The sequence below is a fragment of the Mandrillus leucophaeus genome, unplaced genomic scaffold (assembly GCF_000951045.1).
Source record: "Mandrillus leucophaeus isolate KB7577 unplaced genomic scaffold, Mleu.le_1.0 Scaffold1198, whole genome shotgun sequence".
Lineage (NCBI taxonomy): Eukaryota > Metazoa > Chordata > Mammalia > Primates > Cercopithecidae > Mandrillus > Mandrillus leucophaeus.
This window is the reverse complement of record NW_012100298.1, coordinates 52,598-65,402: the sequence shown is the minus strand read 5'-3', so window position 1 is coordinate 65,402 and position 12,805 is coordinate 52,598. Positions and strand designations below refer to the sequence as shown.

At 40.4% G+C, this 12,805-nt stretch overlaps 2 pseudogenes; both read right to left on the bottom strand.

Annotated features, from left to right (window-relative positions):
• Positions 1 to 7,098: 7,098 nt before the first annotated feature.
• Positions 7,099 to 8,400, bottom strand: LOC105530103 (annotated as a pseudogene).
• Positions 8,401 to 11,142: 2,742 nt separating this feature from the next.
• On the bottom strand, positions 11,143 to 12,432 carry LOC105530114 (annotated as a pseudogene).
• Between the last annotated feature and the right edge of the window lie 373 nt (positions 12,433 to 12,805).

Here is a 12,805-nt window from a genome sequence, read left to right as displayed (position 1 = left end):
TTTCTTCTCACAACAACCCCTTGAGTTAGATACTATATTCCCAGCTTACAAATGAAGAAAGTGAGACAGAGAAAGAATATATAATTTGCTGATCTCACAGCTAGTAAGTAGCAGGGCTGGAATTAGGACCCAGATAAACCGGCTTCATTTCTTTTAATTGCTATGGTACTCTTGCTAAACTTTTAGGCAGGGTTTTGGGAGGTTGGCAAGACACTAGAGTTGTGAAGGCTGCTTGGAGCAGTTTTACAGAGACTTTCATGCCCCAGATACGTCAGGGTAGGAGTGGAAAGACCCTGAAATTCCAGGGTCCTCCATTGTGGATGATAAATGTCTCAGAGGCAGTCTACCCCTGAATGTCTTCCACTGCCTGAGTCTGAGACAGCAGCTTGACCAGAGGGGAAGAGCTCTGAGGTCTGAGGTGTTTCCTCCCTGCTTAGCAGGATGTACACTCAAAATAGAAATTAGACTGTGTTAAAAGAATAGAGATAACAAAATAGAAAGAATTGTTAAAATAAGATGAAATGGCGGGGCACAGTGACACATGCCTGTAGTCCCAGCTACTAAGGAGACGGAGGTAGGAGGAACACTTGAGCCCAGAATTTTGAGTCCAGCCAGGGCAACACAGTGTGAGACCCATGTCTCTTAAAGAAAAAAAAAAAAGATAAAACAGAATAATTTCTTTTTTGGATTGTGAGTTTGCTGACTAAGATCCCCTGGGAAGCATGGGATTAGAGAGCTATGTGTGGATGGTGGGTGATCCTAATCTCAATCTCACATTTCTCCCTCTAGGATTAGAGCACTGTTAAAGGAGGATCTAGGATTTCAATGCTGCTAAAGATGAAAGCTTAATCAAATAAGACTATTAACTCCTTTTTAAAGAGAAATTAGTTTGAATTTACATGACTGTGGCAGACTAAGTAACTATCAACATTTCACTAAAAAGTAAGTGGATATTTATATGGATGTGGACCAAGATCGGGGACTAGAAAGCTCCACTAATCGCTCCCCCTGCAAGGATACCAAATTAACAACTATCTGCACGGCAGAATCACTTTAATGAGAACCAAAAATCAGATGAGCACTCACAGTACCTAGTTTTAACTTCACATCTCTGAAAGAGGCACTGAAGAGGTAGAAAAAACAGCCTTGAATTGCCAACACCAGGCCTGCCCCATCCCCTAGCAGTGGCGGCATGGTACTGAGAGTCTTTCTGTGAGCTAGGGGCGGGGGAACAGAGCAATTGTGAGGCACTGAACTCAGTCTTGCCCTATTACAGCAGAAAGAAAAACTGTACCAAACTCACCCGATGCCTGCCCATGGAGGAAGCATTTAAATCAGCCATAGCCAGAGGGGAATCACTGATCCCAGTGGCTAGAACTTGAGTTCCACAAGCCTCACCACTGTGGGCTAAAGTGTTCTGTGGCTCTACATAAGCTTGAAAGGCAGTCTAGGACAGAAGGACTGCAATGCCTAGGGAAGTCCTAAGACTGAACTGAGCCTAGGTCAGTGGACTGGGCGGGGGAGTTGGGGGGGCATGTGACATACTGAGATACCAGCTGGAAGAGCCAAAGGAGTGCTGCTGGCATCACCCTTCCCCTAAACCCACGCTGCACAACTTGCAGCTCCAAAACAAACAGCTTGCTTCCACTTGAGGAGAAGAATTGGAAGAGTGAGGAAGACTTTGTCTTGCATCTTGGATACCAGCTCAGCCACAGCAGGAGAGGGCACTGGTTAGAGGTGTGAGGTCCCCTTTCCAGGCCCTAGCTGCTGGATTACATTTCTAGACACACTCTGGGTCAGAAGGGAATCCTCTTCCTTGAGGGGAAGGATTCAGTTGTGGCAGGATTCACCACCTGCTAACTGAAGAGCCTATGGGCCCTGAATAACCAGCAGTAATACTCAGGTAATATTAATACGTCCAGGGCCTTGAGTGAGTCTCTGAGACTTGCTGGCTTCAGGTAATAGCACATTCCTAACTGTGGTGCCTGTGGGGTGGGACTCCTTCTGCTTGAGAAAATAGAAGGAAAAGTAAAGGGGACTTTGCCTTGCACTTTAAATACCAGTTTGGCCACATCAGGGTAGAGTACCCAGAGGGGTCTTGAGGTCCCTGATTCTAGGATTTGCCTATTGGACGGCATTTCTGGACCTGACCTGGGCAGAGGGGAGCCTGCTACCCTGAAAAGTGAGTCTGATGCCAGGCAGCATTCACCACAAGCTGACTGAAGAGCCCTCGGGCCTTAAGGAAACATCAGTGATAATCTGGCTTTACTCTGTGTGGGCCTGTGGTGGTGATAGCTATGAAGTAAGGCTCCTCTGCCTTTTCAAAGGAGAAGGAAAAGTGGGAACAACTGTGTCTTGTGGTTTGAATACCAGCTTAGTTGCAGTACAGCACAGCACCAGACATATTTCTAAGGTTTTTGACTCTGGTCTCTGGCTCCTGGATGGCAAATTTGGACCTTGCCAGGGACTAGGGGAACTTGCTGCCTGAAGGGAAGGATACAGGCTTGGCAAGCTTTGTCATTATGGATTGTAGAGCCCAAGGGACTTGAGTGAACATAGGCAGTAGCCAGGGAGTGGCTAGAGTAGGCCTTGAGTGAAACCCAGTGCTGTGCTGCTTAAAGTCTGACCCAGCACAGTTTTAGTGGTGGTGGCCACAAGGGTGCCTGTGTCACTTCACCTCCAGTTCCAAGTGGATCAGAACAGAGAGAGACCCAGTGTCTTTGGGAGAAAGTAAGAGAAAAGAGCAAGAGTCTCTGCCTGATGATCCGGAAAATTATTCTGGATGTTTTCCAAGACCATTAAGTTGGTAACTCAACAAATCTGCAAGAACCGCAGCATTACTGGGCTTGGGGTGCCCCCTAAAACAGATACAGCTTAGTTCACAACACCCAAGTCCTTTCAAAACCTTCCCAAGAAGGATGAGTACAAACAAGCCCAGACTGTGAAGACTACAATAAACACCTAACTCTTCAAATACCCATCTACAAGTATCAAAACCATCCAGGAAAACATGATCTCACCAGATGAACTAAACAAAGCACCAGGGAACCAGTTCTGGAAAAACAGATATGTGACCCTTGAGATAGAGAATTCAAAATAGCTGTGTTGAGAAAATTCAAAGAAATTCACGATAACATAGAGAAGGAATTTAGAATTGTATTAGATAAATTTAACAAAAAGATTGAAATAATTAAAAAGAATCAGGCAGAAATTCCGGAGTTGCAAAATGCAATGGGCATACTGAAGAATGCATCAGAATCCTTTAATAACATAATTTGTCAAGCAGAAGAAAGAATTTGTGAGCTTGAAGACATGCTAAATAAAAATACACAGTCTGAGGAGGCAAAAGAAAAAAGAATAACAAACAATAAAGCACACCTACAAATGGCCTTAAAAGAAAATCTAAGAGTTATCTCCTTAAAGAGGAAGTAGAGAAAGAGATAAGGGTAGCAAGTTTCTTCAAAGGGATAATAACAGGTAACTTCCCAAACCTAGATAAAGATATCAATATCCAAGTACAAGAAGGTTATAGAACACCAAGTAGATTTAACCCAGCGAAGACTACCTCAAGGCTTTTAATAATCGAACTCCCAAAAGGTCAAGGATAAAGAAAGGATCCTAAAAGCAGCAAGAGAAAAGAAACAAATAACATACAAGGAGCTCCAATACATCTGGCAACAGACTTTTTAGTGGAAACCTTAAAGGATAGGAGAGAGTGATATGACATATTTAAAGTGCTGAAGGTATAAAAATTTTTCTGTAGAATAGTATATCCAGTAAAAATATCCTTCAAACATGAAGAAATACAGACTTTCCCAGACAAACAAAAGCTGTGGGATTTCATCAACACCAAATCTGTCCTACAAGAAATGCTAAAGGAAGTACTCCAATCAAAGAAAAGGCTGTTAATGAGCAATAAGAAATCACCTGAAGGTATCTTAAGTAGAAAGGCTAAACAGTGAATCAATCAAAAATAATAACTAAAATAACTTTTCAGGACATAGACAGTACAGTAAGATACAAATAGAAACAACAAAAAGTTAAAAAGTGGGGGAATAAAGTTAATGCATATAGTTTTTATTAGCTTTCTTTTTGCTTGTTTGTTTATTCAAACAGTATTGTTATCAGGTTAAAATAATGGGTTATAAGACAGCATTTGCAAGCCTCATGGTAAACTCAAGCCAAAAAACACACAAAGAATACACAAAAAAATAAAAAGCAAGAGAAACTAAATTATGTCATCAGAGAAAATCACCTTTGCTAAAAGGAAAACAGAAAGAAAAAGAAAGAAGGAAGAGAAGATCACAAAACAATGAGAATACAAACAACAAAATGGCAGGAATAAGTCCTTACTTATCAATAACAACATTGAATGCAAGTGGACTAAACTCGCCAATCAAAAGACATGGAGTGGCCGAATGGATAAAAAACAACAATAGGAGCAACAACAACAAACAACAGCAACCAAAAAATAACACCCAATTACCTGTTGCCTTTAAGAAATACACATCACCTATAAAGACATACAGACTGAAAATAAAGGGATGGAAAGAGATATCCCGTGCCAGTGGAAACCAAAAAAACAGCCGAAGTAGCTGTACTTATATCAGACAAAATAGATTTAAAGAGAAAAACTACAAGAGGCAAAGAAGGTTACTATATTATGATAAAGGAGTTAATTCAGCAAGAAGATATAACAATTATAAATATATATGCACCCAACACTGGAGCACCCAGGTATACAGAGCAAATTTTATCAGAGCTAAAGACAGAGATAGACCCTAATACAATAACTTGAGACTTCAATACCCCACTTTCAGCATTGGACTGATCTGCCATACAGAAAAGCAACAAAGAAACATTGGACTTAATCTGTACTATAGACATAATTGATATTTATAGGACATTTTATCCAGTGGCTACAGAATACACATTCTTTTCCTCAGCACATGGAACATGCTTCTCTTCAGGAGATGTAACTACTTCTGATTCCAGTAAGTGTTTCAATAACACCCTGTGCAGATTTCAAGCACTAAATTTAATTCATGTTATTGTCATTATTTATAGGTCTGTCTGCCAAACTGGATGTTGGGCTTTTCAGGTCATTTTAGTATCTTCTGTCTTTGTATCCACACAGCAAGTGTAGTGTCTGAGGCATTGTGAGTCATTGACAAATATTTGTTACAGACATTCATTTATTGAGGAAAGAACTCATGTGGTTTATTTGATCACATAATGAGAGCTTTGTACTACTTTCTGTTTTTCCTGGCTTGCCAAATAAGTTCAAGCCAAATTTTACACTCTGTGACAATAGCTATCTTATCCTAATTCTAAAAGATATTTTTAACTTTTGTTTTTATTTTAATTAAGCTAACTACATATTTTCATCTAAATGATCTCAAATGCATTTTGGAACTATAAGGAACATAAATTATAAATAAATACACTTAGCAAATTTTGGCCCATCTCTATGTTGAAGGAAGATCCAATCAATGCCTCTCACTAAGATGAAACATTAAGAAACATGAAAAAGTAATAACTGTTAGATAAACAGGCAAATGTGTTATGTATTATGCTTATGAATAGAAAAGGCAAATAGAGATTACTCAAAGAGTAGACTGGAGATTTATAAGCTATAAACAGATACATTTACATGGCTAGGGTTGCTGAGATGACTTGGCACTGATGGATACTATGCAGTGTGGAGAATCATGTGTTGAAAAAATTCATTTTACTTTTAGTTATGTATTGGTTGTTTTGCTACTTAGGAGAAAGACAAAGGGACATAGCAAATCCAAAGGATTTCTCAGAGGAGAAGGATACTATAAACCTGGTGAGACAGCTGCATAGTGGTCCAGTTACGAGAAAGGCAGAGGTCAGATGCAGGTACCAAGGTCAGGCAACAGGGTCCAAAAGGTACACTTCTATCACTATGAGAGAAAAAGAGTCTTCAATTTGAGATTGGAGAATCTCAATGGTCCAAGGAAATTATCAGTTGCCTTCGATAGTTACAGTGATATAAATCCATAGGAATATTATTTTGTGAAGTAAGGAGCATATTCGTTGTCAAATTACTCTTGGTTTTGCTACAGGCTTACCAAAAGGCTGAAGGTTAGAGTGAAATGGGAAGACAGAAAACAACAGGTGGAAAAAGGAAAACCAGAATGCATGAGGACAAGGCAGAGCTTTATTTATTAAAGTTATACTTGGGAAAATTTGAGAAAGTAAAGGAGTTGAGCATTTTCCTGAACTGAAAACAGACCATTGGTATTACTTATAAAGTAAATAGCACTTTCTAGATGAAAACAAACTACTGAAAGGATGAACAAAGAAGCAGTCATTTCACCATCAAAAGAGTCAATATTTGCTTTTTATTGTAACCAGAAATAGCTGGATTTGTTTTTTAATTTTAATGGTATAAATTTTAATGACAAAGATTATTTAGCCTTTAGTGAAAAATTGGAAATTCCTACAGTAAAATTTGCTCTTAGAAATGGACTCCAGTTTTAGAATGAAAAGTGCCCTAACTTAACACTTATTTGTTTGTCAAGGTTGATGAGACTATCTAGACATTGTGAAGTGGAAAAGGAACATGCTCACAGAGAAGGCTGGCATCTGCACTGGGAAAGGAAACTTAGAGGCAGTTGCTAGGCTTGACCCGTGGTAAGAGTTCTTGTCTTTGACACCTGCTCTCAGAGGTCAAAAAACTTTTAGCCTTCATGAGGCCATTTGGGAAGTCTGAAACATCCAAATTCATTACTAATATTGAATTGTGAGATTTCATATAAAAATTTACATTTCTGATTTCTTTTAAAAAATCGGATAACATTCCAGCATAGCAACTATCAATAGGAACTGAATAGAAGCTGCTCATTTGGGACAGAGCCAGGTCACGATTGTCCGTTTCCCAACCCCACTATTTTTGCCAGACATGGAGACCGAGTTGCCATCTATCAAAATGATTGCACAGCTGTTTGCATTATTATAGAATTAATAAGATATTGAAGTATTTATTTTTTTTCCAATGTTCAGTTTTCTTTGATGATCCTCACCTCCCTAAAGCACGGGTTCAGGTAGCTGGGTGATGGCAGGAGATGTTCACTTGAAGACCTTGCCCTGATTGAAGGCTTTGCCCACATGCTGGAAGGCTCTATCCCAGGAAAAGTACTCTTGAAACTGCATCTGGTCTCATCACTGCCAAGATCCAGTTTCTGCTATGTGTATGACTCGTAGTCCACCTGCCAATCTGGACTCAGGGGAAAGGCAAGCTCCTGGCCTCTTAAGACCCAGATTCCAGAAATGGAGTTGCTGTTGTTGGTTCCAAAGAGGATGACACGGGCAAAGGTGTTCTTCCTCAGCTTGTCTAGTCACTGGAACACTTCAGCGATGAGGTTGCAACTCATGAAGGTCTGGGTGAGATCTTCAGGGAGGTGACAGTCAGAGTACCATAGGGACCAGCCATCCTTAACAGAGTGCTTCCAAAAATATGGCAGTGACACAGTGTGTCCTCACTGGAGCACTTGGGTGTAAATTCACCCGACATAAAGGTACCCTTGGGCAGCTGAGCAAAGCGGTCCTTGGCCTTAGGCTCAGCAGCAGGTGCATGCTCACATTCATCCATCTCCTCCTCAGGAGCAGGAGAAGCCACATTTTTTCCTCTTTCTGCTCAGCCTGAGGCATCTGCTTCTCTTTTAATGAACCTTTCCCTTTCCATGGGTGTCGTTTTTAGTCAGGCTTTCTACAGAACTTTTAGCATCAGACTGGGCCATCTTCTCACGCAGTTTCACTTCTTCCAAGATGGTCTGAAACTGGGTCTGGTTAATGCAGGTGAGGAGCCAACGGTTGATATTGAGAAATGCTTGGAAAGAAGTCTCCAGCACCTGCTTAGAGAGCCACAACAAGGAGCAGACAACTGTGATGTCAGCCAGTTACTCATTCACCCACCAGAAAAGTCCTCATCTTCAAGTGAGCATCCAGCAGCCCCAGAATTCACTTCATGTCCTCTGTTGCATTCTTAGTGGCCTATTTGTTGTGGTGCATGATGCCCAAGGTAGAGAACAAGCAAGTACTGGCTAAGGGTACTATGTTGTTATCAGCAAAGCCTACCCACTGCACCACCTGGGCTTCTGCTTCTGGAGTACTTTCCTGCAGCTCCTCATTGTTCCCACAGTAGGTAATGACATTACTCTTAAACACACAGACTCCACTGTAACCATTAAATGCTGGAATCTTGCCAGCAGGAAATTTGCAGAGAAATTTAGGGTTGTGGTTGGTTTGGCCAAAGTGGAAGTGTGAATGGTGCAGAGAGCATGCAGACCGAGCCCTGGTGTACTAAGCAGTGATGAGGGCTTTGAAGGCCCTCCAGTTTTCAGGATATGTGTACAGGATCTCAGCCATCATGGTGATTCTTCAGAGAAAGAGAAGGGAAGAAAAACAAATCAAGAATGTGTTTGGCTGCCAATAGCAGAAAAGCTGACCAACATGACTTAAACATGAAGGGTTTATTTTTCTCATATTACCAAACCGATGCAATTACTGGTAATTGGTTTAGCTACACAACTGCACCCAAGAGTTCAGACTCTTGCTATCCTTTCTGCTAAGCATCCTTCACATGCTGACTTTTGTCTTTGTGGCTATCTCCTCACAAGTACAAAATGGCATTTACATCTCCAGATAATTTGTCCACTTCAAAGCAGGAAGAAGGGGGAATGATCAAGGGCCAAACCAATTGTATGTACCTTCTACAGAGAAATGTAAAATTCCTAAGTCAGCAGAGTGTCCTGCCTACATCTTATTGGTCAGAGCTGGGTTACATGGCTAGAAACAAAGGAAGCTGAGAAATAAGAAAACGTGAGTAAAAATTTTGTCATAGACATGGTTCTAGGCACATTGCCACCATAAAAGGCTCAGAATTTCACTGAAAATAAAAGAAAGAAAATAGGACTGTCTCTTGAGGTAGGAAATATTTTATTTAAGTCTCAGTGGTGATCTGTACCCAAGGATGAAATTATAGATACAAAAACTAAGCTAGGGATCTTAAACCCAAAGTCTAAAAGGGGATAAGTGAGTAAAACAGGCAAGTGACTTGTGTACATCTATATCTTCTATGCATTATTATTTCTAAGATACCCTTCACAAGAAATACGACTTTTCCAATTGTTCTTGAATCATGTGGCATCTAGGTGCATTTTTATCACCCTTGTGTATTTTAGATATCAGTCTCCAGTCAGATGATGGTTTGCAAATATTTTCTCCCATTCTACAGGTTGTCTCATCACTCCATTTACTGTTTCCTTTGCTATGCAGAAGCGTTCTAATTTAATGTAGTTCAATTTGTCTATTTTTGTTTTCATTGTCTGTGCTTTTGGAGTCTTAGCTGTCAAGTGTTTGCCTAGGCCAGTGTCCTGAACAGTTTCCCTTTGTTTTCCTCCAGTAAGTTTACAGTTTGGGGTCTTATATTTAAGTGTTTAATCCATTCTGAGTCAATTTTTTTGTACATGGTGAGAGATAGGGGTCCAGTTTCATTCTTCTGCATATGGTTATCTAGTTTTCCTAGCACCATTTATTGAAGAGATTGTACTTTCCCCAGTGTATGTTGTTAATGGCTTTGTCAAAGATCAGTTGGCTGTGAATATGTGGATTTATTTCTGGGTTGTCTATTCGTTCCGTTGGTCTATGTGCCTATTTTTACACCAATATTAAGCTATTTGGGTTACTCTACCCTTGTAATATATTTTGAAGTCAGATGGTGTGGTGCCTTTAGCTTTGTTCTTTTTGCTCAGGGTTGCTTTGACTATTCAGGCTCTTTTGTGAATAGTTCCACAAGAATTTTAGGACTGCTTTTCCTATTTCTGAGAAAAATGGCCTGGGTATTTTGATAGGGATTGTATGGAATCTGCAGACTGCTTTGGGTAGTAGAAAAAAATTTTTAATGTGTAGATTTTATTGAAAATATTTATATTTATATTCAAAAATAGTTTTGAATTCTAAACACTTAGATTTTACCTAATTAAAATCAGAAGTGTTGATTTTATTGTTAGAAGAAGCTTTGGTTATCTTGTCTTAACAGATAATTTCTACATAAACAATTATTTGATTATATAAAATATCAAATGTAAATAGTAGTAGACCATGAAAACAATAGACATAAATAATTATTTAACCAGTAGCAATCATTTGGACCACCTTTTAAAGGTATTTTTGGATACATGAAAAATGGAAAGATATTGTAATAAGATATTGCAGCACACAAAGCCATTTGATCCTAACTTGTCATGGTTACTAAGCTTTTGTTTTTCAGTAGTGGTGGACCCTCATTATTGCCCATCAATCATTCGGTTTATTATATAAACCAGAATGCAGGACCATGTGTTCTGCAGGCAGGACAGGTCTTAGAATGCCAACATCTCTGATGGGTCGTAAGGCACAAGACTTAAATGTTTATTTCATTCACTACTTTAGACTTTTCTCTTTTTTTAAGTTCTAAGATGGACCAAGTTATCCTGTTGTTTTTTCTCTTCAGGAGGAATAGACAAGCATTTAAGTCAGCAAGTACTGCAACTGGCTGCTTGGAAAAGAAATCAACCAAGGAAGGGCAACAAGGAAAGCCATAGTGACACTGTGCTCCAGAGGCTGAAAGTTCTTAGAATCACCAAGGCAGCCCCTTCCCTTTACAGGCCATGTTCTCTAGCACGTTGCCTCAGTGCCCTTGCCAATAGCAGACATTGCTGCTCCCAACCCAGCATTTGCAGCATCAGTCTTAGCTGGTTGGGCCATGCTGTTGTCTGTGGTTGTGGTTTGTTAATTTTCACTTCTGTATATTGTTCCATTATGCAAACCTGCCACACTTCATCCATAGTACTGTTAATGGATTTTACTTTTTTCTTTCTTTCTTTTTTCTTTTTGTTTTTGTTTTTTTTTTGGTGAAATAGCATGCTTTATTGGAAAGCAGAGTGCTGCACAGTGACCAAGATAAGAAGGCTGCCCAATGGGCATTTACACATTTTACTCCAAAAGACACACAGAACATCTTACCAATAAAAATAAACTGGAACAGTGATTCCTCTGGGCAACTCCCCAGCCTCATCCCTTTCAGAGATTGGAAAATCTCCCAACCATTTTCCTCATGGCAGCTGTGGTTCACTAGAGATAGAGCCCCTTGGGAGTGCCTTCCTGTTTTTTGCAAAGAACATTTTTTCTTTGTATTTTTTGAAATCCTCCTTTGTTACCTTCATTCTGTGGCTCTCTTAAGGCCATCAGGCAAGCTTCTGTGCAGATTGCCTTGATGTCAGCACCAAAGACGTCATCTTTAGTCATGATCAAGTCGTCCAGAGTTACATCAGCCGACGTCATCGTGCTTGTGTGAATCTGAAAGATGGTCTTCTTAGTATTTTCATCAGGGAGGGGGATCCCGATCTTCCTGTCAATGCGACCTGGTCTGCTAAGTGCTGCATCCAAATTTCTGTTTGGTTTGGGTCCATGATAACTTTCACATCTCCCCTAGAAACAAATCCATCCAACTGGTTCCACAGTTCCAACATTGTTCACTGAATTGCTCTCTCACCACCAGAATTTGAGTCATATATTTTTGTCCCAGTGGCATTAATATCATCAATAAACACAATGGATGGTGCGTGTTCTTCAGCAACTTGAAACAATTCCAGTATGAGTTTGAGCCCATCACCCAGGTACTTCTGAATAAGTTCAGAGCCAACCACTCTCAAGAAAGTGACTAAGGTTTGGTTTGTTACCGCTTTGGCTACAAGGCTCTACCTGTGTTAGGTGGACCATAGAGAATGACCCCCCACCCGGTAGGAGGCTTTATACCCATCTCTTCATAATATTCAGGTTGGGTAAGAGGAGGCTCCACAGATTCCTTAATTTCCTGAATTTGGTTGTCCAACTTTCCCCCAGTATCAGCATAGGTCTCCCGGGGAGTCTTTTCCACCTTCATCACTGTGACTAGGGGATCCATGTCATCCATCAGCACCCGTATCACTGCATGCACCTTGTGGCTTAGCAGAACCGAGCAGCCAGGTTCCAGCAGATCCTTGTCTATAAATGAAAGAATGCCGATGTAGTGTTCTGAGCCCACAGATGTAGAATGATGGTATGATTGTGATCTCTTCCAGGGTTCCTACTGCTCTTAGGGTCCCCCTTCAGATCATCCACTTTTAATCTTTTCTCCTGTTGCTTTTCCTCTAATGGTTTCATTTATTTCTGATTTCTAATGAATTCTTCCTCCATGAGAAGACAGTCTTCAATTCTCTCTAACTTCAGTAATTTTCATCGTCACTTTGCTGGCAGCATCTAGTCCCTGTGTTTTCTTCTTCTCCACTCTAGTTGATACAGGAGGTTTGTATTTATTTTTCTTGTCCTGTCATCTTTCTTGCAAACTCCAGGACCATAACCCCCACTCTGACTTTCACCCATCTTGCCTTGGCCACTTGAGCTGCCGATTCTTTCTTAATGTCTGTCTTTTCATTAGGCTGTGGCTTCACAAGGTATTCAATAGGCTTTTTTTGTTTTTTTTTTTTTGGATGAATGGATACTGAGTAGATGGTGTAATGTCATGGTGATGTGAGATAACCCTGGAAAAGGTTAGTTGGGGCCGTACTGCCGAGAAATGCAAAGTCTGGTGAAAACTTTGTACTAATTTGTTAGACAATGAAGCTTCAGACTGGAGTGATCAAAAGCACAGACTAGGAGCCAGACTATCTATGTGGGTTCCACTGCCAGTCCTACCACTTACTAGCTGTGTAACCGTGGGGTTATTTACCTAACATATCTGTGTCTCAGTTTCCTT